At 57.3% G+C, this 5,000-nt stretch overlaps 1 protein-coding gene across 10 annotated transcripts in view; it reads right to left on the bottom strand.

Annotated features, from left to right (window-relative positions):
• SHANK2 (SH3 and multiple ankyrin repeat domains 2) overlaps positions 1 to 5,000 on the bottom strand; it is a 433,543-nt gene that overhangs the window by 151,490 nt on the left and 277,053 nt on the right. The gene's annotated exons all lie outside the window — the stretch shown is intronic.

Raw genomic sequence — 5,000 nt, 5'->3', positions numbered from 1 at the left:
CACAGGGAGTGGCTGATGGTCAGGCGTCCTTTCAGCCAGACGCACTTGCCCTTGGTTCTCTGCTCAGTGGTGGTGGCTGTTGTTTTTCTGACCTCTTTCAACAGGAGGTGTAAGACTAAGAACAATAAAAAGCAAGAGGTGAAGAGAAAGATCCCATAAATGCCGGGGATTCTTTTTTCTGCATGACGTTTCCACCAAGAAACTGGAGAATCAGCCCAGCCTGTCACTGTGAACCACAAACTTCTTTTTAGAACCCTCACCTATTGTCCTATTGGCAGAAGAGTGGTAAGGGCTGGGCAACTGGGGGGGGGGGACTTGCCCAGGGTCAAAGCACTAGGAAGGGTGACTAGATTTGAATCCAGGATCTCCCATCTCCACGCCAGGTTCTATCCCCTGCACCATCCGGCTGACTGGAGCTCTAATCCTTTAAAAATAATTGTCCACATTCAGCAGGGAGCTGGGTGGCCCTGGGCTCTCCGGGTTCAAGGAAACTCCAAGTCTACGAGACGACACTGAGAAGGTGCTAATCTGCACTGGGAGAGGAGGGCGTCCTCCCCTGGGAGAACCTCACACCCATGCAATCCCAGGTCCAGGCTCCGCCTGTTCCTAATTGATGTCTCCAGACCACAACCTCCAAAAGACAGCTGGAGGAGTTCTCTCCTGGAGGGCTGCAGGGAGACTAGGATGCTTCCCCCCTGCTGGCCACTTGGGTTGCACCAAGATGACTTCAGCCCACCTCTAATGGCGTCTCCATGACCAAAAAGCAGCTCTGGCACCTCCGCCCAGGAGGCCTCCGGCTCTCTCCCTCAAACAAGATGGAAGCAAGACCAAGAATAAAAAGCAACACCAAGAAGGACGTACATCTTGGAGCCTCACAACCACCCCGCAAGGCATGTAATCTCCGTTCCGCCTCTCCAAGAGGGGAAACGACTCACCCAGGATCAACATGACTGAATCCAGGTCCCACCTTCTAGCTCCTATTCCTGGTTGTTGACGCTGCAGCTTCCCCTTGGGCTGCAGAATCTTCTTCCTGCCTTGCCCTGGCCTTTCCCTGGTGCTTCCTTTTTGCTCTCTGGCCATCCCTCAGGGGCTGGATGGGGAAGTGGAGAGTGTGACGGCCACATATTACTGTTGTTCAGTCACTTCAGTTGGGTCCAGTCCTTCGTGGCCTCATTTGGGGGTTCCTTGACTGGAGTGGTCTGCCGTTTCCTTCTCCAGCTCATTTTACATAAGAGAAAACTGAGGCAAAAAGGTGAAGTGACTTGCTCAGGATCATACGACTAGTGAGTCTCTGAGGCTGGATTTGAACTCGGATTTTTCTGACTCCAGGTCCAGCACTCTGTCCGCATGGCACCGCCCGACCTTGATTCCAACCCGGGTCTTTCTCCAAACCACCCAGGACACCTTGAATACGGCTCTTCATCTCTCTGAGACGTTCTCCCTCTCTATGACAAAGGCTGAACGAGATGAGCACCGAGCCTACAAGCCGTGGCACTTGGCCAAACCGCCAGGACCCTTTACCGTCTGGGGCAGCTCCTGGGAATGGGGCCGCCCCTGGCCGGCCCCCTCCGAGACCCCGCGGCCATGGGGCCTCTCTGAGCGCCTGGTGGTGATTCTTGCAGCCGTCCCCCTGCAAGCACACTCGGAAGCCGGGATGGCTGCACGGAGACAGAACAGAGCCGATTCCAGCTTGGCTAAAAATAAAAAGGAAAGCGCAGCGCCAAGAGGGGAGGATTTCACAGAGGATAAAGGAGCCGCTCAGGAGCCGAACAGCTCTGTGAGAGCCTGTGGCTTCCGGGAACGTTGGGCCGCCGCCGACTTAAGCTGGGCTCCCGGAGGCTGGATCTTGTGCCTGACATGGGAGGCTGGTCCATCGTGCATCAGTGCGCATGCATGCACATATGTGTACATGTATGAATACATGGGCATGTGTGCAATGCACACATGTATGTGTGCATGTGTGTATGCATGTATGTGCATGTGTGTATGCATGCATGTATGTGTGCCTGTGCGTGCGTGTGCATGCATGTATGGGTGTGCATGTGTGTGCATGCGTGTGCCCTCCTCCTCCTTGGATTCAAGGGCCCAAGGCTGGCCTGGGTGGGCCTATAGTTACATCCCTAAAGGCAAGGCTCTTGCTCGCTGGAGGATGAGGGGGCGCCGTCATTTCGAGGCTCTCATCTAGGCTAATGAGGAGACGTTGGGGGGCATCTGGCAAGCCCTTGGGTGCAGCTGGCAGAGCACTAAACCAGGCCTGTCACGTGCCCTCATTTCTACAAGGAGGAAAGCTCCGTCCCTTCCGTGCCACAGAAAAGGCATCAAGCCGAGAGCAGTGCCGGCGCCCAGCAACACGGAACGATGGTATTCCGGGCCGGAGCTTCGCTGCAGAGGCCGCCGGCTCGGCGAGCCCCAGCAGGCGGCACAGGTCCCGCGGCGTCCCCAGCCTGCGTCCTGCTCGGCCGTGGCTCCTCCCCGGGACACCCAGAAGGGCACGAGTGGCTGCGTGACCCCCCAAGAGCCCGTCACGACTGCTGCTTCCAGGATGCAGCAAAGCTCTTCTCTTGGGCCTTCAGAGCCCTCCACCGTCTGGCTGCGGCGACTTTTCCTGGCTTAGGCTGTGCAGCTTCCTGTGACCCACTCTTTCTACCTGTTTCTGCACCCCGAGGCTCTCCTCCTTTAGGCCTAGAACCCAGAACCAGCACCATCTCTTAGAATCTCTGGCTTCCTCCAGGTGCCCCTCAAACATCCCCCCAGAGGACTGTTGAGCCCCTGGTGGCACACAGTAGGTGCTTCATCGAATGACTGATCGATGGAGGACGCTCCGCCCCCTAAAGTTCCCCGGATTTCTGGTGCCACACATATTAACACGTCGTCTCCCTGGGAGAACGTGAACTTTCTCAGTACGAGGCTTGTTTGAACGTTGTCTTCCCTTCTGGCACACAGTAGGTGCTTAATCCCTGCTTTCTGATTGATTGATTTAAAAATACATCCAAGGGGGCAGCTGGGTGGCTCAGGGGATGGAGGTCCTGGGTTCCAATCTGGCCCCAGGCACTCCCCAGCTAGGAGACCCTGGGCCAGTCACTTCACCCCCAGGGCCTAGCCCTGACCACTCTTCTGCCTTGGAGCCAGTGCACAGTCTGGATTCCAAGAGGGAAGGGGAGGGTTTAAAGAGATACAAATACCCCGGAGTCAGAGTAGTGTCTGGCTCTACGTTCCAGGTGACGAGGAGGCTCTCACACAAGGTGTCTGTAGGAAGAGACAACGGCCCTGCCACTGTCCGGCGGGCCTGGACAAAGCCTCCCCTTCCTCTGGACCCTCGATGCCCTCCGCAGCCCCTCCGTCCCTGGGACCTAGAACCGGGGCAGACAGAGGCCTTCCAGACAAGCCTCTCATCTGACAGGAGGGGGGACGTGGCCAGGGCTGGAACCGAGGCTTCCTCCACGGCAGCCCCGTCCGCTGCCTCACAGGAAGCTTAACGTCCATCGAGGGACAACGATTTGGAAGCGAGTGGCCGAGGAGAAGCTGTCCGGACGGCTGACCTGGAGGACGTGCACGAGCGGCCCAGCACGGACTCAAGGGGAGGACAGGAAATCCTGGAAGCCAGTCAGGAGGCAGCACGGCCTCAGACCTCGGTGCGGCTTCTCCCATGACAGAATTTGAACTTTGGAGGCAGCAGCTCTTGCTTTGACCCCCCGCAAGCCCCTAGCAAGATGGAGCGATGGCCAGAGGGCTGGCGTCAGGAAGACCTGCGTTCACATCTGGCCTCAGATACTTCCTCTCTGTGCGTCCCTGGGCAAGTCACCCCTCGCCTGCCTCCCTTTCTCCACCTGGAACCTCCTGCAGTATCTTTGACAAGAGAACCCCACAAAGAGTCAGGGCGACTGAAAACAACCCGATAGCAAAGGCCTGGCCCAAGGCTGGGGCCAAACTAATGAACTGAATGGACAGCCGGACAGATGGATGGAGAGATGGATGGATGGACAGACGGATGGACAGATGGACAGATGGACGGATGGACGGATGGATGGATGGATGGATGGATGGATGGGTGGATGGACGAATGAATGGATGGAGAGATGGAGAGATGGATGGATGGATGGTTGGATGGATGGATGGATGGACAGACGGACGGATGGGTGGATGGATGGATGGATGGATGGACGGATGGGTGGATGGATGGACGGATGGGTGGATGGATGGATGGATGGATGAATAGATGGATGGATGGACAGACAGACGGATGGATGGAGAGATGGAGAGATGGATGGATGGACGGACCAAAGGGCACACAGTGAGGGTTTAGTGACTGTCAGACACCATCCTGAGCACTAACAATACAAGGATGTCCCAAGAGAGAGTCCCTGACCTCAGGAGGCTTGTATTCCAGTGAGAGAAGACAACAGCCATTGGGAAGGGGGGAGCCGGTGGTTCCCCATCCAGAGATGGCCTGGAGGAGTCCTCCATGACGGTGGCTTCCCTCTGATGATGACCTCCGGATCTAGCTCTGCTGGATCCATCCACGTTCATGCCTGTTTGGACGTGCTTTTCCATTAGACTGGGAGCTCCTGGAGGGCACGGAATGTCTTCTGCCTTCCTTTGTATGCCCAGCGCTTAGCACGATGCTCAGCACACAGTAGGCGCCTACTAAATGCTTCCTGACCGAATGACTGTGTGCCTGGGAGGAAGCTGATGCCTTTCTGGGCTCGAGGGTCAGACGGCAGCTAGGGTGGCTCCAGCGATGTTTTCGAGCACTGGAGCCCCCTTGACCGGCTGGGGTCCGGGAGGAGGCTTTGAAGGGGAGCCGATTCATTTCCTCAGGGACTGCCTGGGGGGGCCTGGAGACAAGGCGGCCTCTGGGGGGCAGACTCAGGACCGAGGCGGGTGGGCGGGCGGGCGCAGCCTCCTCCCAACACCCAGGCAGGAGCCGTTCGCTCTGCACCGTGTCAGCATCCTCCCTGTTTGGGCTCTTGTTCCTCAGAGCTAAAATCAACCTGCCCAAC

The sequence above is a fragment of the Monodelphis domestica genome, chromosome 6 (genome assembly GCF_027887165.1).
Source record: "Monodelphis domestica isolate mMonDom1 chromosome 6, mMonDom1.pri, whole genome shotgun sequence".
NCBI lineage: Eukaryota > Metazoa > Chordata > Mammalia > Didelphimorphia > Didelphidae > Monodelphis > Monodelphis domestica.
This window is presented reverse-complemented; position numbering and strand designations above follow the sequence as displayed.